Source organism: Pavona decussata, unplaced genomic scaffold (assembly GCF_977016875.1).
Source record: "Pavona decussata unplaced genomic scaffold, jaPavDecu1.1 SCAFFOLD_175, whole genome shotgun sequence".
NCBI classification, from domain to species: domain Eukaryota; kingdom Metazoa; phylum Cnidaria; class Anthozoa; order Scleractinia; family Agariciidae; genus Pavona; species Pavona decussata.
The window spans coordinates 3711109-3733401 of record NW_028145586.1 but is presented as its reverse complement, the minus strand read 5'-3'; the positions used below and the strand labels follow the sequence as shown (position 1 = coordinate 3733401).

Below are 22293 nucleotides of genomic sequence, written 5' to 3'. Positions count from 1 at the left end.
GTGCTCGTTTCGGTTCATGGATTAAAGAACGAGATATACAGTTCATGCCATTGCGCTTGTTTCGGTTCATGGATTAAAGAACGAGATATATTCATGTGTAGCGTGCTTGTTTCGGTTCATGGATTAAAGAACGAGGTATATTCATTTGTAGCGTGCTTGTTTCGGTTCATGGATTAAAGAACGAGATATATTAATGTGTAGCGTGCTTGTTTCGGTTCATGGCTAAAAGAACGACTAATGTTACATGTGTAGCGCGCTTGTATTGAGATATTTCCTCTGTCTCGCGCGAACAGACTTCCGGTAGTCCGATTGACTCTTGTCAAGACGAACTGTCTCCATCGGATCCGATGGAGTCTGTTTGCCAACTTTTCAATCCCCCGCTCGCTCCTGTTAACCCCTTACTTCCGGTACCACCGACGCCTTGCACTCATTTCCGATTCCGGTCGCGATCGGACTCAATCCGCCTGGGAGTGAAGTCAACCGGACTCAAGTCGAGTGTATTGGACATGAGTGATAACTTTGAGCACGAATGAATGAATTTAAAGAAGAAACAAGATTTGTTTTTTAAGAGACTGGGAATTGTTGACGACATTTCATAACTGCTTTCCAACAGTCGGCAGTCAAACCCTAGTAAAACGAAAGTGAATAACACCAGTTTGAACTATATTCACCTCTCATTGTCCCCTTTACTTGAACCCGGTTTAAAATGGCTCTTCAACTTTTGTTTCAATTCGATCCATCTTTCCCGACTCCAATCCAAAACAAATCGCCCAACTGCAAATTGAATCTTACCGGCAACACGGACGAGAAATGCAACCCTGCAAATTGCATTACCAAAAGTTTACCCCCGCAAACCTTTTACAATGAATGACATTACCTTCACAGCAAATGCCTCATCTTAACTTTCGATCACCAGTGATTCTTATGGCGTTCTCTTCGCTTGCTTTATGTTGTCGCTTCTAGTTCTTCTTAAATGCCGCGCAAATTTTTTTGCAAAACATATCAACTGAATTGATTGGTTACTTTCTGTCCAATCAACGGTGCTTTGACATTTCCAACGCATACAAAATTGCATACATTAGCAAGGATGACGTCAAACGTGCCTTCTCGTGGTTTTGGTTGACCAAAGGTTTGCACGGTGTTTGTACGAGGTTTTTCAGTAATCCAAAATGGTTTACTGCAGCGCTTTCAATTGCAACAACGATGGGAAAAAGGTGAAAAAAGTTAGCTTTTTTCAGTTTCCAACTGACGAAAAGTACCGGCAAATTTGGTCAGAGAAGGTCCGACGGTTGAACTGGGAACCTAACAAGTTCTCGAGGTTGTGTTCAGCCCACTTTGAACCGCACTGTTTTCTTCACGATCCGAAGTTATTTGAGTCGTTGGGGCTTCCAAAACCCAGAAAAGTGGTACTGAAGCACGATGCGATTCCAACAATCTTCAATTATGAAGACAGAACAGCAAAATCTGATAGTGATTCCGAATTTCGCGAAAACGAAAGCACGACGAACCGAAGAGGACCTCGGTTTGGAATTCGAAGGGACGCAAGATTCTCGAGGTTAGGTATACAGAGTATATACTTTGAAAGCTAATTTGTGTGGCATTTCTTACGCCTTATAATGTGTTATGCCGTCAAAATAATATGATTTGTTTCTAATTTATTTACTCCTTGTTACCACTGTGGACTGGGCAAGTTTAGTAAAGCTCGTAGTTGTTTGCGTCTAGAGAAAGTGGGCATGTACAGTTAGCTAACGTCAGTGACGTTTTCACGAAGTCTTTTTAATTTTTGGTTGGGAGTGAAAAGACGAAAAGTTATCTATAGCTTACTGACAAAAGGAAAAGGTTTTGTTTTCTACAGCTTTTTGCTTCTAAAATTCTATCTTGTTGGGAGAACCATTTTTTTTGTTAAGACTTTGTACCTCCTTCAGCTACGTCATCATTTTGTCGGGCATAGCGGAATACAGTGTATTATGGGAATAATTTAGCTGAGCCAAAATGGTTTTTATTCCCTTCTATACTTAGGTTATAGACTTCAATTCTCTTCTTGATGACTATTTAAAGGGTCTACAATCGGAGGAAGAATTAAAGTCTTCTGAAGCCAAGAAAGGTGACTGCAAACAGTTAAAAACTTGTCAGCTCAAGTTTACCAGATTTCATGGGTATTTGCTCTATATTTGTTACATCACCATCTTCTGCTATTTGACTGTCAATTCGTGATCAGTACTTAGGTAAAGTCAATCTTTGAGCCTAAATGGCAGGCCAGAGTAATTAACCTGGTTTCTGTAGCATATTTAAGAAAATAGGTGTATCAATTGCTACTCTCCATGGGTGGGATCCCAATCCATCTCAGGGTTAACCCCAGCTGTATGTCGCAAGTAACCATTTACCGGGTGTACCCCTGGATGAAGAGAGACAATGTGGAGGAAAGTTTCCTATGTAAGGTAATGCAGAGTAATGCAGTAATGCAGAGACCAACCAAGCCTCAATGGCCTTCCAACCGTCCAATTGAACGTCTGATGCACTAACCACTACATTACCTAAATAAGATACAGCTGTACAAATCACCTGAAAATGGAGAATTTGACCTAATTTGACAAATGTCAAATAAGAACCCCAGGTAGCGAGTTTTTTCATATCCCCAAGGCAACTTCTTTTTTTCACAATATTTTTCAGGGTCTGATGAGCTGGTGAATGAAATAATTCCTGGGTCTTCACCATGTGAGGTAGGCCATTTGACCTTTCATTGTTAAATTTAACATTGTGTTATTCCAAAGAAATATCCTACCCTCACCCTCCCCCCCAAAAAAGGATTTTTGTGTTTGGATTCCCCACCTCTCCACCCTATGGAAATTCCTTGTAGCTTCATACGTTGTTATTTTCAATGAAATCATGAAAAGAATGTACCATAAATTCTGTGGAAATTTGTATACTATGACATACATGTAGGCCGTACATGTAGCTCCATGCCCCTGGTCAAGATTTTTTGTCATGTTAAAAAGGGACACAGAAACAGAAAGTACTGTGGAGTTGGCTGCGTCTAATAGAGAATCAAGAAGATTGGGCAGACAGACATCTGCAACTGTTGCTCAGCTGTCATGCCACCCTGATGTTAATGATGATGATGATGAAAAACAAAGTGGTGATCTAATCCGGTCCATGAAATACACATGCTATAATTTCTACTGTTACACATACTTTAAGAGTTTTGTTTGGAAATTTTGTTTAGGGTGGTGATAAATTTGTGCTGCTACTTAACAAGTCATTGCCAGAGGACATTGATGAAATAAAAAGGTCTCTGTTATGTGTTCGCTTTGGTAGTGGACATATGGTCCCTGTTACCTTATGGAAAGAGCAAACGATAAGAGGTGAACACATACCAAGTAAGTCAATTTTTACACAATGTATAATAACTCTCTCTGAGACAGGAGTTAAGTTGTGATCCTTAAGGTTACCCTATACCTTCAGAGGTGTCTCCCGTTTAAGCGATGTAGTGCATCCAGTTTAAACTATAGATACCTTGACCCCTATATCAAATTAAAGCATTTAGAGCTGACTATCAAACTATACCAAGAATTTTGAAATAAAATGAATTTTTGATTTGAATTTTTCACGACCTCTAAATGTGAGCGTCTGAATCACCTTTTTAAAGCTACAAGTCAAAGCAAATTTTGTTTTTCGCTAATTTAATTTGCTCGTCAGTTTCCGAACCCAAAGCACTAAAAAAACGTATCTGTATTTTGCTATATTCAATTGCAATGAAAAGTTAGGGCATTTTCAAAATAGGATGAAAAAAATGTGGAGTGATCGTGCAAAAATCACTCTTGCAGAAAAAATATTTGGAAAGAAAAAATTCGCAGACACGTTTTTGTTGTTTATATGTTAAACTAGCTATTGTCCAAATTTGAAGGCAAACGAACAAATTCCTTTTGAGTTTTAGCTCTTTGAAGTGGCTCCTCCAAGTGAAAAAATTGATTTGAGAAAACAGTGCCAAAAATTCGGCAATTTATCTTATTTCAAAATTCTTGGTTTAGTTTGATAGCCAGGTCTATAAGCTCTAATTTGATATGCGGGTTCAGGTATCTACAGTTTAAACCGGGCGCGCTACATTGCTTGGACGTGAGACACCTCTGAAGACACCTCTGAGGGTATAGGGTAACCTAAAGTTATGTACAAATCATAGATTTCAAAGCACTGCTAGTCAGACACCTCCTGAGTGGATACTTAGTCACAGTTTTACATTCAACCTATCTCACGCATGACTGGTGTTTTTGAAATTTGAACAAAGTTTTGAAATTTACATGTCACTTTACAGGTATAAGTATGACTGTGTCACTGAATGAAAAAATACCGCTATCATTCATTTACAAGATTGAAAGAAAAAATAACATTGTATTTCTCCCATGCGTCATTGTCTTTGTGTGTTGATGTATGTGAATAGACCCTTCTCCAAAATGGCCGCAACAGATTTGAATGAGTTAAAATTGAACTAAATGAAAAACTGATACCTGCACTGGAAACAGCACCTTTAGTTTGGTAACCTTGCAAAGTTTCAGCATAATAGGTGTTATATCAGCTTAGGAAATGTAAGATGAAATTTGACAAATTTACAGACTGACGTTTGTATGTCTGGGGGTATATGTCATACACCCAGTCATACAAACGTCTGTAAATGTTTCATTTTTAACTCGTGAATGCGCGTAGCGCAATGAACGAGTTATAGCGATAGCTGACTGTTGACTTGGTTGGTCGGTTTTGTCGTTAACTTTTGGGCGTGTGCAGTGAATGAGTTTTAAATTCAATTAGCGGAAAAAACATGCGAACATTTATTGTTCACGGCGCATCAGGAAATTCTTATTCAATATGTAGAGAATAATTTGACGATCATTTAGTTAAGAATGGAGATTTTTCGTTCAATCTGAGCAAAGTTACAAGTTTTTTCAGTTTTTCAGAAAGTCCAGGGTCGTAAACTCAATTAGTGAAAAAAAGAACCATGAAAATTTTTTTCACGACGCGTCAGAATTCTCTCATTCATTCTGTAGAGAATAATTTGACAATCATTTTAGTGTAAGAATGGAGATTTTTCGTTGAATCTGAGCAAAGTTATAGGTTTTTTTGTTTTTTTCTACAAAGTGCGGTTTCTTTTAAGAATTAAAAATAATTTAATTTAAAAATAATTTAATTTGTCAGTTTTCACGCGAAAGTGGAACGTGACATGTCACGCATCATTGACGTCGTAAACAAAATTATGCAAATTTATGGTGTAGTGAACACTTAAAGATCTTGTCAGCTTTCATAGAGGTTTCAAAGGGAAAAAATGTTTCATTTACGAAATTTACAACTGGTAATTTATGGGAAAGCAAAAGGACGCGGTCGATAAATAATTCTTATTTAGCAAGAGCTTGCCATAGTTCATTTTTTTTACTTGAGGATTGCGTGGACTGAACTCCAAAGGAAAAATTTCACGCATTTATGTCGGGCATGAAATGTAATGCGATACTTTGTTGAACATATTTCCCTTTGTAAGATTGGCTTGCCCTACAGTAATTTTGTAATTTTAATTCCCAAAAAAACTTCACTTGCCCATCGGGCAAGTGATGGTCAGAATCCACTAGCCCGATCGCAAAATCCAGTAGCCCCGGACTTTGCATGACCTAGCTGCACATGGCGTGCTTCTATGAACTTTGAATTAAAAAACACGTGATTTTTTTTTTAATCGGAGCATCAGAATAATCTTATTCAATCTGTAGAGAATAGTTTGACAATCATTTTTATAGTACAAGAATGGTTATTTTTCGTTTCATAATCGGGCAAAGATATAATTTCTTTTAGCTTTCAAGGAAGTTTCCGTAGCCTTCTAAATTTCAATTACTATGTGTCATCTGCATTCACGAGTTGGCTCACAAGAGCCTTTGATTCAACTTGCATTTTCTCAGCTGATATTACACCTGATATGCTAAACCTTTGCAGGGTTACTAAAGTAAAAGTGCTCTTTCTAGTGCTGGTATACGTTTTAAATAATTTTTAACTTATTTGAATTTTCGGCCGCCATTTTGGAGAAGGGTCTATTATCATTAGACAGGTTAAGAATGATGTTTACGGCAAACGGCAAACATGAGATATGACCATGTGACCATGTTTATCCTATATTTGTATACCTGCCAACTTTTTCTGAGTCAAACGCGTGAGATTTTTGCCTCGTCATGAGCAGGATTTCCGAAAACATCCAAGCCACTTCCGAAGATTCCGACGTTTTTCCGAAGACTTCCGAACGTTGCGAGAATGTCCGAAGATGTTTTGACGACCTTTGAACACTTACGATTTGAACGGATTGTAGACATTTGAAAGCTTTTGCGATTGTTATAAAAAGCAAAGAAATAATACATAACAAATCTGAAATTAAATGAAGTGTTTTTAGAACAACTCGTCCGGATTTGTGAGTCAGGCGTGAGAAATTGTCCTTGATGGGTGAGATCGCTGTCTTTAGTCCACAGGCGTGAGACTCACGCATAATGCGTGAGGGTTGGCAGGTATATATTTGTCGCTTGCTGTTTTCATTTTTTCTGTCAAATCGAGTAGTTTTGCGTTAGCATCAAAGGCCAGTATTAGTTTGCACTACTCTCATCTTTGTACTCTAATAATATTACTATTTCAAGAAAACATAAATGCAAATCTCAGGTGTAGTAACTGTTCAACTAGAAACTAATGATGGTCAAGTTCTAGGAAGCACAAAATTTATTTACAAAGATGAGATCTGCAGTGGGTTACAGAAGACTGTTTGCAGCGTAAATTATGGAGGAAAATTAGTCAAGGCACTCTCAAATAAAGCAACCACAAAAAGTTCAGCTTTCAATGACCAACAGGAAACACAGTCAGGTAATTAATCATTATAGTACTGTTATAGGCAACCACTTATTGAAGAAACCGAAAAGGAACCTTTTCATTTGAGCATGAAGGGTTTGCATCCAGTGGGGCATAAAAATATGATGATTACGATGATCGTTCCCTGTTAGTGACAGCCTTGTGCTTTCCTTTTTGTAATATTCTCTCTCATTTCATGGATATTCAAGTTTTTTAGCATATGCAAATTAAAAAATTAATGACATGACAAGTGGACACAGCTTTTAGGCAAATCCCGAAATTTAGGGTGCATTCTTTTGGGGCTATTCTAGCTATTCTTATTCCGGTTTAGGAATAAAAGAATACACAGAATTTCAGTTTCGAAAAGAACGCTCGTAAAATTTGGAAACGGAATGCCCATGGTGGAGGTGACCTGAGAACTAATATGTCTGTGCTCAAGCGGCCGCGTAGGATTTCCCGCCAAAAATTTCCCAAAAGGACGTGTATTCTGTCTATTCCGAGTTAACCATATTCTTTCCATTCTGTTCATTCTGCTATCAGGAGCAGAATGAACAGACCAGCTCCCCAAAGAACACAAATACTATCTATTCTGAGTATACCTATTCTGGAATAGTCCCAAAAGAACGTGCCCTAAGAATATCTCTGAAGTACCAGTCCTGTAATTCTAGAGATATTCTTGATTTGAGCCCTATCCTTCCTGTCACCACTAATGACGTCATGACTTTAATTAATTTTCTAATTTGAGTTAAATACAAAACTTGAATATCTCTGGGACCAAGAGATAATATATTATACAAAACAGAAAACACCATCCTTTCTTAACTACTTGTTGTAAGTGGGCACTTAAACCCTGGGGGGTACTCCCATATATGAGCTACATGTATATACTAGGTATGTGCCGCTGTGAAGGGTATGGTTTTCAGCAAGTTTACTCTCGAATAGGGTATAGAAATCAGAGAGTTGTGATCTAGAATAGGGTATCATTTTCTCTGAAACTAATCAATTGTTTGAAGAATTTAGTCTAAGAAAGTTTCCCAGTAAATGACATTTGAAAATCGCAAATAGGTCTAGGATAGGGTAGGGATTTTCGGTGTTTACTCAAGAATAGGGCTGCAAAATAAAGGTTAACATGGTCAAGTATAGGTTAAGGTTGTCAGAGTCCCAGTGGCACACCCCCAACTAAAAATTATGGGATTACCCCCTCCTCCCTGGACTTAAACCTTAACTTTTAAGCTTTCTTTTTGGCACAGATCCAGTTTCCATGCATTCATCAGGATCAAATCTCGCCCTGGCCAGTATTCTGAGGCTTATGCTGTAGGTAGCAGCTAGGAATGAAGCATCTGAATTTGTGGAGAATCTTTATGGAACCAAGGCAGGAAAAACAGTGATGAAGTCATTAACCAGCAAGGAGCAACATGAGGATGAAACAATTTCTCAATCAAGTCTGCAGAAAGGGCTTACTAACTACCTTGAAAATATATCAACAAGGTAAAGTTCTATCAAAAACACTTTGACACTGTAATATTTAAGTAATGTTTAAAAAACGAGCAGGAGTGTTTTATCGGGTTTTAAACCACAAGGCACAACCGAGTAGTTTTAAACCGATAAAACATGTGCTGCAAGTTTTTTGAACAGCTTCAAAAACATTCCTGGAAAAGCGTGTGTCAAAAGAGTTCATAACTATTTTTATGCTTTTGTGAATGTTGGAAATTAGCATACGAGAAAAACACCGCATACTAACGAGGAGTGTTTTATCTACTGATAAAACACCGCATACTAATGAGGAGGTTTATCAATATAAAGTCACTGCACGTGATGTATTATCGACCATTTGATAGGTCAATGGGCTTGAAGATAAGTGAATACTTCTCCAACCTCCAGAGTTCAGCATTTTGATCTTTTCATTCAACGTATCTAGATTTTCAATAGAAAAGCATACATTTTTCCTGTTTGTCCACCATTTTTGAGAAAAATCCCGGGGGGGGGGGGGGGGGGAGTACTTCCTTATAAGAGGCTAATGGGGATGTGTCGCTGGATGAGGTCGCATTTTCACGACTGGATTGACTATAATGGGGTTGCATTTTCAATAGAGTTACTTAATGCTAGAATGGGGTCGCACATTTTCGGATATTTGGGGTAAGAAAATTCTATTACATAGGGATTCAAAATGGTCTCGGTTAAAAAGGTCAGAAAGTTGTTGTTTATTAAATGTAACAATCACCTCGCATTACATTCCGTCCTTGAAACCACAACTTCAATATCAACCAGTTACACAATAGCACAAAACCACCGGTCCAGAACAAAGTAGATGCATAAATAGAAAGTGACTTAGTCGGGATCGCGAAAAGTGACTAAGATGGGGTCTATAACTGGCCACAAAAAAGACTATAATGGGGCAGGGGCTCTGAGAGGCCAGCGACACATACCCAGCAAAACTGAACCCAATCCCCCCCCCCCCCCCGGGAGAAAAATCCCTTGGAAAAGGCACTCAGGACCCTTTTGTGAAAGGCAGCGAGGAAGTTCAAGTCACATTGTATTTTCACAAAAATGGTAGTTGGATTTAGAAAGACAGGAAATTGTTTTGGAAAGAAAATATTATTTTTAATTGGATGTCCCCACTGTGAGACAAAATAATCTGAATAAAACTAAAAAATCTAATGCTTACAGCTCTTACAGTTATCTTTGGATACCTGTACCCCACAGTGTTGAAAAGTTTGTAAGGAAGTTTCAATTGGTACAAGGTCATAAACTAGCCAAATATGTTGCAAGTTACCCAACCTGGGGCCTGTTTCTCGAAAGTCCCAGTAAATGTTTCTTAACAGAAGTCAATTTTTGTTAGCTTTGAATACTAAATTTTAAAATCTTATAAATTCTATGAAAACATTGGCCAAGCACCATGTCTGTAATCAATGGGTACTCGGCAACAAAAAAACTCATTTAAAATATACTTATCGGGCCCGGTAAGTTACTGGGACCTTTTGAGAAACGGGCCTCTGTTCATAGTGCAAAGTTCTATTATTACCAGGTATTATTACTGGCCAATCAGATCACAGTATGATACGAACTGTGAATAATTCCAAAATTGTGGGTTTTAACTTTTGTTTTCGGTCTACTTGTGATTGGTTCAATTGGCTTTGGTTAAAATTCATTGTTCTTGTCCTGCAATCTGAGTGGCCAGTTTTGTTTAAGTGTGCCGGGTAACAGTAGTCACACTGTAAAAACCAACTTCGCTAGCTCAGTACAGGTGCTACTTGCTCTTGCCATGTGCATTGCATGCATGCTTGTTCAACTTCCGTCTTCCCTTTCCTTTTCTGGTGCCTGAAAACAACAGTTACTGTATATCTTTCTGTTTCCCGATGACTTTAGATTAACTGCTCAAGAAGAAGAGCTTAAGGCAAAGGAGGCCCTCAGAAAAGTTAAAGTTGAGGAGGAAAAGAAGCAAAAAACAGCTAAAAAAGCAGGCAAGAAGAAAGCATTTTTTTTTTTAGTGAAATTCATGAATATTAATTTTAAAGGGGAGCAGATATTTGATGGACAGCTATGGTTGATGAAGTTGGTTTAATTTTACAGTTGTGTGCCTCTTTATATTAGGGCACTGATCATAACTAGTTTGTTCAAAGAGGACCCACCTTGTTTCGGGTAGAGGGGCTATCAAAAACACCACCTAATTTATGAACATTACCGACAAAATTTTATTGGCTTTACAACTTAATTTGATATAGAAATATTCAGCTAGCAAGAGTGATTAAAGTATTGCCACATAAACAACTTGAAGAAAAGTGAGGTTTTAATCTCGCTGCCATTTTTTTGCTGCTGGATATATATAGAGGGTTGGCTTTGCAATAGGACACCATCTGTTAATAGGGACTTAACACAAACACGACGCCAACGGCAACAATTGATGAGCTAAACAATGCTGTGCAGATGCATCATAAATTTTGATACATTTCCGTGCCATATTCAGCCAACCAACAACGTTAAATGCCCAAGCACAATAAATTTTCATTATCTGTGATAACTTGAAGACCGTTGCCACCAGTTCTGTTATTGGATAGTTCGGCCACATTGTAGAAGTTGAACAAATTGGAATAACCGTAAAGTAGTACAAGTAACACGAACTTGTATTTTCAAGTGATGTTTTCGTTGGCGTTGCCGTCATGTTTGTGTAAAGTCCCCAATGTTGAGGAAGTGGGGCGCTGGCAGAGACCACCATCTATTTTCTGGTTTTGGTGGGTCCTGGGTCCTTACACTTTGCTTTGTGCCTTACTAAGCTTAATTTTAAAGGAAAAACTATGGTTTTGGAGTCTAGAATGTGGCCATCAATGAATGCACTCAACCAGGGGCCGGATTCACAAGGCCTTTCTAAGTTAAGATGTATCCCAAGTATTGTATCTTAACAATAGCCTATTGTTTTTGTCCAACAATACCCTGTTGCCAAGGAACGATGTATTAGTCTACCAGTAAGCTAAATACATCGACACTTTAACAAAGGTTTTATTTACTTACTGACTGACTGACTGACTGACTTACTTATTAATACTTACCTACTTACTTGCTTGCTTGCATGCTTGCTCTCTTGCTTGCCTGCTTGCTTGCTCTCTTGCTTGCTTGCTTGCTTGCTCTCTTGCCTGCTTGCTTGCTTGCTCTCTTGTTTGCTTGCTTGCTTGCTCTTTTGCTTGCATGCTTGCTTTGGAAGGTTCCATGAATCTGGCACCAGGATCTTAAGATGCCTGATCAAGTTACTTTGTTTTTTCTTTTTTGTTCAACCAGGTGTTGAGAAAATACCAAAGCCAAAACAAGGGAAGACCAAACCATCAAAGAAACCCAGTAAAACTAAGCAGGCTTCAAACAAGAAACCAGTCTGTGGTAACACTCTGTTCTCTGAGTGTTCTGGTAAGCTGTCGTTTGTAAGCCTGTACTGTTATGTGAAGCAAATGAGACAAGCTTAAGGATTTGGGGAGACTCAATCACTGGGCTGTAAATTTAGTACAATATGTGACTCATACATAAGGTACCAGGCTGCATAGCAGGCATAATTGGGGAGGGGAGGGAGGAAAAGGGAGGGGAGCAAGAGGACCAAAGAGGGTACTTAAATCAAATCAAATTTAGTGTCAATAACACGGGGAGTGCTTGCACAATCTCCCAAGTCAGAGGCTCATGATAAAATGCTTGACAACGATCCAGATCAAATTGGAATTTGGAAATGTTGGTTTTTGAGAAGAGGGGAAAACAGGAGTACCCGGAGAAAAACCTCTCGGAGCAAGGACGAGAACCAATGACAAACTCAACCCACAGATGACGCCGAGACCGGGAATTGAACCTGGGCCACACTGATGCGGGACAAGTGCTCTCACCACTGCTCCATCCCTGCTCCCCCCATCACTTCCCTCCCTTCCTTCCCTCCCTCACTTTTTCTCGCTTCCCCTCCCCAATTACGCCTGCTACGCAGGCTACAGTAATAAACTGCCCACCAAGTTTTAGAATAGTAGAGACCTGACAGAGAGTTACCCCCTGGTCCTCCAGGCTGGGGATTGGACGCAGGGCTAACGACCCTGCTCCATAAAAAGCTTAATGTTACAGAAACCGGAACCATCGACAATGATACAACACAATCTGGAGGTTTTGCGGCTGGGGCTGCAATGACGCTCTTGGGCCAAAACCAGCGGGAAGCCCAAAGGCCGGAGAGGGAGAGAAACAAGGCAGCGTGGAAGAGTTGGAATGTAGCCAAGGCGGCGGCACGGAACAGAGAGGGTTGGTCAGAGAATGTGTCGGCCTTATGCGCCTACTGGCACGCAGAGATTTGATGATGATGAAGGTTTAGAATGACGGTATTCAATACGTTTTGGCTCACTCAGCACAGCTATTCCCTGAAATCAACCTTCAGAGGACCTTTTGTCTACTTTGATTCCCTCCTTAATATCCACTCTCTAACCGGCAAATAGTTTATGGGTACTATAAGAAAAATTGACACAAAATGTTATATCAGGGGGAGCGAGAAAAGTGCGAATAAAATGGGCGCGTGTATCCCCATCTTTTCTCCCACATTTCTTGCCCCCCTCCCCTCCCCTGAACTACACCTACATCTTTCATAACTGGCATCTCTATTTGGAGAAATTAGATTTTGATCACTTTCCTACCATCTATTTTCAGATTTGCCTTCCAAGACAAATTCCCTTATGTTACTATCTGACATCGCATTAAGGCATTTGAGCTTTGAAGACAGTACGACTGGGGACTCTTCGTTAAGCGTTACACAAAGCACCTCGTCGTCGGTCGTCAAGAAAGAGAATAAGCCCTATCAGAGCCGCAATGCTCTCAAGTTTACCAGGAAAATATTTCTCCTTCCCAGTCGCTCTGCACGATTACCACGGCAGGGAGAATTGTTTGAAATGAAAAGAAGTTGCGCTCTTAACAGAGGAACTGTTCATTTAGAAAATGAAATGACCGCGGCGGACGTTCTTCAGAAGGTGAGGACAGTCTTGATCACCCTTGGAAAGAAAAGGTATGTTTTAATATATTCTGTCATTCTGTCAGTTCTGTCATTTTCTGGTGCGATTTTCTCTAGTCTTGGTTAAAATTGCTTGGTTTCAATTACCTAAACAGCTTAGGAACGTTTTAGTGGCGAATGCACTTGCCTCCCACAAGGCTCTATTTCCGCCGCTCTCTTGATGGGTCCGGCTTTCCTTGATGCTACCTGGTTTTATTCCCCGCCGCCTTAAAGGAGAAGTATCACGAAAATTTGATGTCATTTCAAAACCCAAAAATGTTTGTCTGACAACAGAAACCAAAAAAATAATTGTCCAGTTTTGTTATAAATTATCACCCCAGGGCTGAGTTGCTCGAAGCTTGGTTAGCGCTAACCATTGGTTAAAAGGTATTAAAACCTATAGGTTGTTATACTGGTTGTTATGGTATTTAACCCGGGTTAGCGCTAACCATGCTTCGAGCAACTGGGCCCAGTGCAATAAAACTGTCGATAAGTGCCCCTGGCCAGAGACAGAGTAGGTCGGAATGAATTGAAACTTGAAAAAATGTTAGGGTAATGTTTTTCAAGTTTTCGTATTTTTGTTCCAAAACGTGCTAGAAAAGATCACGAGTTGTTCCTGTCAAGAATTGAGTTGACTTCTGTCCTCTTGTTGTTCTAGAATTATTTTGTAGCAAAGTGAAGCTCTTTTTTCACTATTTTTAACAAAAGATGTCAAAAGCCCCATGATACTTCCCCTTTAATATCATTTGCTGGTAGAGTTTTTTGTTAGTTTTCTTCGTTCTTCGGGTTGTTATTCTCCGAGCTCTCACGTTCGCCGCCCTCCACAAAAGCAAAAAATTAAATGTCTTTTCTATTTCTTGGAAAAAAATGTAAAATGAATAGGGAGCTTAAGCAACGACGACGACGACGGCAACGACAACGCCGCAAAACAATAGGTTAAGAGGAAAAACAATCGCTCTGTAAGTGCGTTTTAAATTTTGGTACATTTCTTTGCCGCCCTCTGCAAAACAACAACGTGGAATGACCACATTCAAGTTTTTCTGGAGAACGTGAACACACGACGGTGAACTTTTCATTTTCTTTCTTAACTTATAACATTTTCTTTGATGATCATTTATTTTATTCTCATAACCTCTATGCTTGATTAAACAGTGGTAATGTAAGGAGAAATTAAATGTTGGTCACTGTCGGGGCTTAAAGGGTATTAAAATTTGTTTGGAATCGAAGGATAAAGCATTTACTTGACGTATCAGTGAGCATATTTACACCTTATTATTAGATTTGAATAAACTGGTTTTCAATTGAGTGTCGCACGTAATTTCGCATTTGCTTTGGTTTTGCTTTACTACGCTCTGTGATTGGTTAACAAAACTCGCGCCACGTTTTCAACCAATGAGAAACAAAACTAAAACCAATCTTGTCTTGGTCGCACGCGTTTTCCCGCTCCTAGCGCCGCCTGCATGTTTCGTGTTCTGATTGGTTCATTGCCCTGTTTACCTCTGTTTTGATTGGTCAGAGTAACTGCTTTGGCTTTGGCTTTGAGACGCTCAAATGAGATTATACCTGTTTCTCATGTTCATAATGTGAGGCAAATGTTCAGCTTTTGGTGTTTACGTGCTGGGAAAGGTCTTTCAGCTGACAGATGTGCGAATGTGGTGGTTAATATCAAATAATTCCTATTACAAAAGACCTCTTAGAAAGATACTCAGTAAAAGCGTTCGCAATAAAGATCAGCTCGATGGATTTATACCTGCCAATCAACACGATTATTTAAAGACAAATAAAAAAAAAAACTCAAATGTACGTGATAATTTTCTGGAGATCGTTTGATTTATATATGTTTAGAATCAAGCGTTTTCTCTGTCCTCGAATTGACAGCGATGAATCACTTCGTTTTCCCGGCGTCTTATTTCAGTTGCTGTGGCGTGGATGAAGTAGAGTAAGACAGAGTTTTCTTTGTTCGTGCATTAATTACACAAGTCAGAAATAATTAGATGTAACTAACAGCTGCGTGGAAGTCAGGCAAATAATTCGTAATAAAAAAAGCGCCAGTTACCAATTCTAGGTGGAATATGTCGAAGAACGTGTTAGCTGTCTCTTAAACACAACAGTGAAGTGGGTCATTGTAATTTGTTAGGATTATAAACGAAGAAGGAGGGAACGTTTCATAACTGTGACTAAAGGGTCAACTAATTTGTCGCACAAGAGAACAGTCGGCAGATTTGTGAAGATTATTTTGAGGGATTAGGGTACTGATTTTTGGTTGGTCTATTTTGGCCGAAAGAAAACTGTCATCTTTTGTTTTTATTCTCAATGTACTTGTTTCATACGCGTTTTGTTTTGTCTGTTCGTTGCGCGAAACTTATGTTGGAACCTAGAATTTCTTGTTTTGTTTGTCGTGTTTATATGAACATTGCCTTTTCACGAAAAGCAGCGCATTTTCTTATGAGAGAGTAGGTTTAAAGAATCAATAACGCCTTTTCCCCGCCACTCATTCAGAAAATATTCAATTGAAATGAAATTTAAATCCTACTTAAGAGAAGCTTGTGAACAAAAGACAAAAGATAGAGGTGAAAAATATAGGCGTTTGTTAACCAGGCAAAACTAGTTTCAAATAAACATCGAACAAGAAAGGTTCGGAAGAAATTTACAAAAATGAACTCGAGTCTTCAAAGCCATGAAAGGGTGAGCCCTGACTGCGGTTTACGCGCTCTGATAGAGGGAAGACTTAACCAGCCTTTGCCTGTAGCTCGAGGGTTTGCGATCCTCATTGTAATAATAAACACCCTTGCGTTTCCTGTGACCACTGTCTTGAACGCGTTGGTGATGATGGCGGTGAAGGTGAAGGCTCGACTGCGAGTCCACAAGTCAACAATTTTACTCGCTGCATTGGCATCAACTGACTTCGTGGTTGGGCTGATAGTTCAGCCAGTTTTCATCGCCACGGCCACAATCACCCTACTCGACGAATCTTCAGGGGTTTCGTGTGCACTGCAAGTCATCACAAGACTTTTAACAAGCTGTATATCTGTTGCGTCGCTAATACATCTGTCCTTGATAAGCGGTGAACGGTTTCTTGCCATGAAGTACCCTTTCTCCTACATCAAGCACGTCACCGCGTTTCGTGTGCTAGTTGCTTCTGCCTTAGCTTGGCTCCTGTCAGTAATGCTACACATTCTGGTTGTCGTTGCTCGTCAACGTTCTGGCGTTTCTATCTTTTTGCCTAATATTGGATTATTAATTGGTCTACCAATAGCCTTCATCGTTTTCTGCCATGTTGAAGTTTACCGTGTAACCCGCCGACACAAACAGCTACTTGCAGCTCAGCAAGTTACTCAAGAGGAAAGAGAACAGTTTGAAAGAGATAAAAAAGCTCTTAAACTCACAAGTATAATCGTGTGCGTGCTAATGTTGTGTTACATACCTTTTTACCTTTCTAGATTAGTTGTGGCTAAGTATCGGAGTGAAATTTCCACTGAAACACTGTATGCAATTTTTTATGGACCTCCGTCATTGTTGTTGTTGAACTCCTTACTCAATCCAATTATTTACTCGGTAAGAATGAGACAGTTTCGTGTCGCGTTTATCGAGTTAACTTGTAAAACTCTGAACATTGCGGAGGCTGAAGAAATCGAGGTGCGATTGTTTGGAGGGCGGAGTACTGTTGTCACGCTTGAGGGACAAGAACATGAAGGACAAAATCACCAAACTGTGGAACGAACAAGCAGGAACAACAGTGAAAATCACAACGATATCAGCTTTGCACCACATGAAAATGTTGTGTTGCCGGGGACAGCCGAGCAGGTTGAACACTTTAGAGTGTGAACAGTCGAACAACTTCAATAATTTAGCCGTGTGAACAGTCGAAAAACAACAACTTCAATAATTTAGCCATGTGAACAATCGAACAACAACAACTTCAATAATTTAGCCGTGTGAACAATCGAACAACAACAACTTCAATAATTTAGCCGTGTGAACAATCGAACAACAACAACTTCAATAATTTAGCCGTGTGAACAATCAAACAACAACAACTTCAATAATTTAGCCGTGTGAACAGTCGAACAACAACAACTTCAATAATTTAGCCGTGTGAACAATCGAACAACAACAACTTCAATAATTTAGCCGTGTGAACAATCGAACAACAACAACTTCAATAATTTAGCCGTGTGAACAGTGAAATAATTTCAATAATTTAGCCGTGTGAACAGTCAAACAACTTTAATAATTTAGCGTGTGAACAGTCGAACAACTTCAGTAATTAATTCTGACCAACCTAATTTTAGGCTTTTCACGGTAATTCCAACATGTTGCAATCAGTTTCTTGACTCCATTCCCGTAACGGAACGAACAGTTTCGACTGATTTTTGTCCAATGATCTTTTAAGGATTTGAGAGTTTTAGCGGAGCTGTGTTTGATTTTATTAGGTTCGCGTTGTACAAGAACTTTTTAAAACTACCATGGCTGGATAATGTTATTCGAGGGTTACGAATTGCTTTGCGGCCATGGGTTAAACAAGAATGACTTAGGCTAACAGAAACCGAAAGCGAGTTTTGCAACATTGTAAATAAAGATGAATAAATAAATGGGGGTTTCAGAGGAATCCACGGAGTGGCTCTTCTCTCCACTATTTCCAGTTCGAATTGGAATTTGGAAATGTTAGTTTTGTGGAGAGAGGAAAACCGGAGTACCCGGGGAAAAACCCTCGGAGCAGGGACGGGAACCAACAACAAACTCAAGCCACACCTGACGCCGAGTCCGGGAATCGAACCCGGGCCACATTGGTGGGAGGCGATTGCTCTCACCACTGCGCCATCCCTGCTCCTCTGACATCGACATTGTAGGATTTTTGTCTCAGAAATATTAATACATTATTGAATCCCCGCCAGGAGAAAAGAGTAGAGGTGCCAGATGGAATCTGGCGACCTTTCGCCCCTAAATTTGAACGAGATTCCATGCGTGTAAAATGTTCCAGGTTTAAATATGAATACTGGACGACCGCCTGGGGGGAGGGGTTGGGGGTAGTGTGGGATTGGGAACTTATTTCCGAACGGACTCCTACGATCGTTGATCCTTTTGTTTGGATGGAAGGGGATTGGGTTTTTCCAAACGGTATACATCGGCTGTCTCGCCCTTTTGCACATTCTGAAGTTCATAAAGGGACTAGTCCCTAGTTAAAATATTGTTCAAAATGCGTTGTATGAAGAAATGAACCCCATCGCCAGAAAGAGCACATAAACATTAGTAAGTTTACCAAGTTTGGTTATGTTTCATTGCGTAGTAACCAGACTGTGACCTGTCAAAGGTCACCCAATTCCACACAAAATTAAGGTCTCTTATTCTGGGATGGCGTCCACCAAATCCATACAAACTCTTTATTTTTTTTTTTTTTTTAGATATTTGAAAGCCGTCTACATGAATGAATGAATGAATTCTTATATACCGCACATATCACCAAGTCTCAGGGCGGTTTACATTTCTGTGGGGTGAGATCGGACGTCAGCATGTAAAGGCGCCTCTGGCAGCCGCTATCGGTCCATATTCGATCTCACCCACCCACCCACTTAACCCAAGCATGAGTGTGAAAGATAGAAGGCCAGACCACAACACCGGGAACTACGTCCCCTACTCTTGCGAACAGTGTGTGGGTTCTTTAACGTCCCACAAAGTAATCATGAACAAGGGTTGTGAGACGGGACCTACGATTTATCGTCCTTATCCGAGAAGACTAGAAAGTCTAACCGTTTGCAGATGTTATTACAAAGGCAGCACTTTCTCCTTAGTTATTTAAAGACCCTGAGTGTTGGTCCGGCCGGGGTTTGAACCCGCGACCTCCCGCACGAGAGCCCGGTGTTCTACCAACTGAGCCAACCGGTCGGCTGTTACGACATGGTTGCAATCTAACGACAGAACCTCAAACTTGGAAAACTGACTAATTTTAATGGGATCTTTCCTGTGATGAACTCCAATTTCTTATTAAATGAAAATTTAAAAAATCGTCGCCAGTCTCTATATGAACTTCGGAAGGGGCAATTGCATGGTTGCGGTTTTAGTTTCACCGCACTGAATTCCCGAACCCTTTTTTTAATTTTGTGCTTAGTGACTTGACCTTTGATTGGAAGCGTGGTTGAAGTTCACTTTGTTTTTGATACAGTCCTCACTACCAGCCTCGCTTCCACTCAAAGGCCAGGTCACTAAGCACAAAACTGTAAATGGGGGAGGGGTGAAATAGGCTGTGTACGGTGTACGGTTAATTAACAAATTTCCGTGGAGCCATCAGTCAGGAAGTAATATTTATGAAGCGGTTAAGACTTTTTTTGAGTTTACAAACATGTTTCGGATGAAACTTCGTCCATCTTTGGTACAGGCAATAGAACCCGCTAGAGGGTGTGATATGAATACAAGAAGGATACTATATATACAACTTGATAATAAATATATAGCATACAACTAATTACAACGTGGTAAGAAAAGAAAAGATATTGTAAAACTATAACTAATTATGGCGTGACGATAATAAAGGAACGGAGCAGATAATATATTGAGTAGACAAACAAATAGCCAGTACGGATACTTCAAAGTGGTATGTTTTATCTAACGTCGATTAATGTTATTTTCAGGATTCGTCTCGCTGCTGCTGACTCTAAAGGCAAGCTGGAATTTTTTAAAGGAACAAAATGGACCGGAAGGGCCATTCGACAAAGAGTTAAATTCAATTCAGTTTTGTACGTCATTCCGTCGGTAAGTTGACTAATATTTTACTTGTGTTTACTTCATTTATTTATTTATTTCTATAAGAACGTCAAACTTCTTGGCTGAGGCTCATGGAACAGACTAATTTTTAGCGATTTGAAGTTGTTCGCGTTCTTGAAGGCGTCTGTCTTTGTTACACGGTAAATAGACCAGTTTCGAGATGTTAAAATTTTTACTTGGCTACGACAACAGAGATTACATCGAGGTTCAGAGATGAATTATTAATGTATTTGTTTTATTCCCCTAGAATTTGAATGAATTTATCGAAATTGGTCTGTTATTTTGAGTAGATCATGTGTACATGATCAGGACACCAAACTAGAGAAAATGAGCTCTAAAACAGCCGCTATCGGTCCATATTCGATCTCACCCACCCACCCACTTAACCCAAGCATGAGTGTGAAAGATAGAAGGCCAGACCACAACACCGGGAACTACGTCCCCTACTCTTGCGAACAGTGTGTGGGTTCTTTAACGTCCCAACAACAGAGATTACATCGAGGTTCAGAGATGAATTATTAATGTATTTGTTTTATTCCCCTAGAATTTGAATGAATTTATCGAAATTGGTCTGTTATTTTGAGTCGATCATGTGTACATGATCAGGACACCAAACTAGAGAAAATGAGCTCTAAAACAAGCAAGTAGCCTAAAAAGTTTTTTCTTATTAGTCGGCTCAGCCTTGGCTTCATCTTTCTTAAAGGAAACCTCCACTCTTGAAATAAATTAACGTTAAATTGTTGAAAATACAATCTAATTTCAAATTTCGTTGGAAAACATGGAAATGATATTTCTGTGTCGGACAAAACAGAATTTGATTATCGCCTATTTTCATTTTAAATTTCCCAGGCGCCGCCATCTTGGATTTCGTGACGTAATACGGTTGCTCAATTGTTTCACACAAAAGAACTTCTGCTTACTGACAATAGCGGCAACCGTATGACGTCATGAAATCCAACATGGCGGCGTACGTCTGGGAAATTTAAAATCGAAAGTAGGCGATAATCATATCTATAGCACACTTGAATGTCACTTCTACTTTTGTAAACTTATATTTAGAATTTAGACACTATTTCCGACAATTTACCGTCAATTTGTTGTCGGAGTGGAGGTTCCCTTTAAGAAAAAGGTTCTTTGTAAAAAAAAAAAAAGGAAGAAGAAGAGAGAGAGAGAGAGAGAGAGAGAAAGAGTGAGAGTAATTTTAATGCTAAAAGTAAAGATTTCCATGCATTTCTTCCTTCATTTTGATCTTTGTTGTTGTTGGGATCTCCATTTTTTAAATTGTTCAACCCGCCACTGCTTTTTGACCGCGTGAAAGTTGGGACGAGAGCTCCCCACATCCCTCGTCCCAACTCGCTCGCAGTCAAAACGCGAACAAGGAGAAAAACGATTGCTCTGCAAACAAGCCGGGGTCGGCTGTATCACAGGGATCAGAGCTGTTTGAACTGGAAATACAGGGTCCATACAGAGTCTGTAATTCTTGAAAAAGTATGGAAATCTGTAAGCAAGTTTTCCAGACCTGGAAAAAGTATGGAAAATAAAGATACAGTCTTGGGAAATGAAATCGTTGTTAGCTAGTGGAATTTCACCTTAAGTTCGTCTTTGCCAAAATAACCTCTGATCTAGGAGTGTGACTGATTCTGGAAAATGGAAAAAGTGTGGGAAAAGTTTTGCATTCAAAAATGTGTATAAACCCTGAAAGTAAGAACGAAGGAAGGTTGATATATTTTTTTTCTGTTTATTTTCTTCTTTATTACAACTGAAGTGACTTCCTCAACACGATCAGACCCAGACTCAGAGAGATGGAGTTTAGAAGAATGAAGCTTGTCGTTCGTGTTCAAGGGCTTTTTAAGGTTGTTTCTTGTTTTATCTAACAACAGACACAGAATTCTATTGCTGTATTTTTTTATCGAGGTGTCCTACGTTGTATTTTTTTTTTCAAGGGAAAGTTTAGTACTTGTTTAGGTTTTTCGTTTCAATATTTGAGCATGGATACTTGAAAATTGTGAACAACTGTAAATAAAGGTTGGACATCTATTCTAACGGAATGTGATATTTCTAATAATGATACTAATACTAATAATATTAATAATAATATTGATTAAATTATAATATTAATAATATTTATATAGCGCCTTATACAAAAGTTCTAAGGCGCTTCACAATAACAGAAGGAAATAAAATTATAAAAC

General features: G+C 39.3%; 1 long non-coding RNA gene and 1 pseudogene across 2 annotated transcripts in view; both read left to right on the top strand.

The window, feature by feature from the left end:
- LOC146463728 (uncharacterized) overlaps window positions 1-22293 on the top strand; it is a 73266-nt gene that overhangs the window by 27776 nt on the left and 23197 nt on the right. The window lies entirely within an intron of this gene.
- On the top strand, window positions 1158-22138 carry LOC146463731 (uncharacterized; annotated as a pseudogene). The gene is made up of 11 exons (XR_014856872.1): window positions 1158-1555; window positions 2020-2104; window positions 2671-2720; window positions 3224-3378; window positions 6659-6870; window positions 8106-8343; window positions 10222-10316; window positions 11626-11748; window positions 13006-13357; window positions 19969-20089; window positions 21867-22138. The product of XR_014856872.1 is annotated as an uncharacterized LOC146463731 (transcript).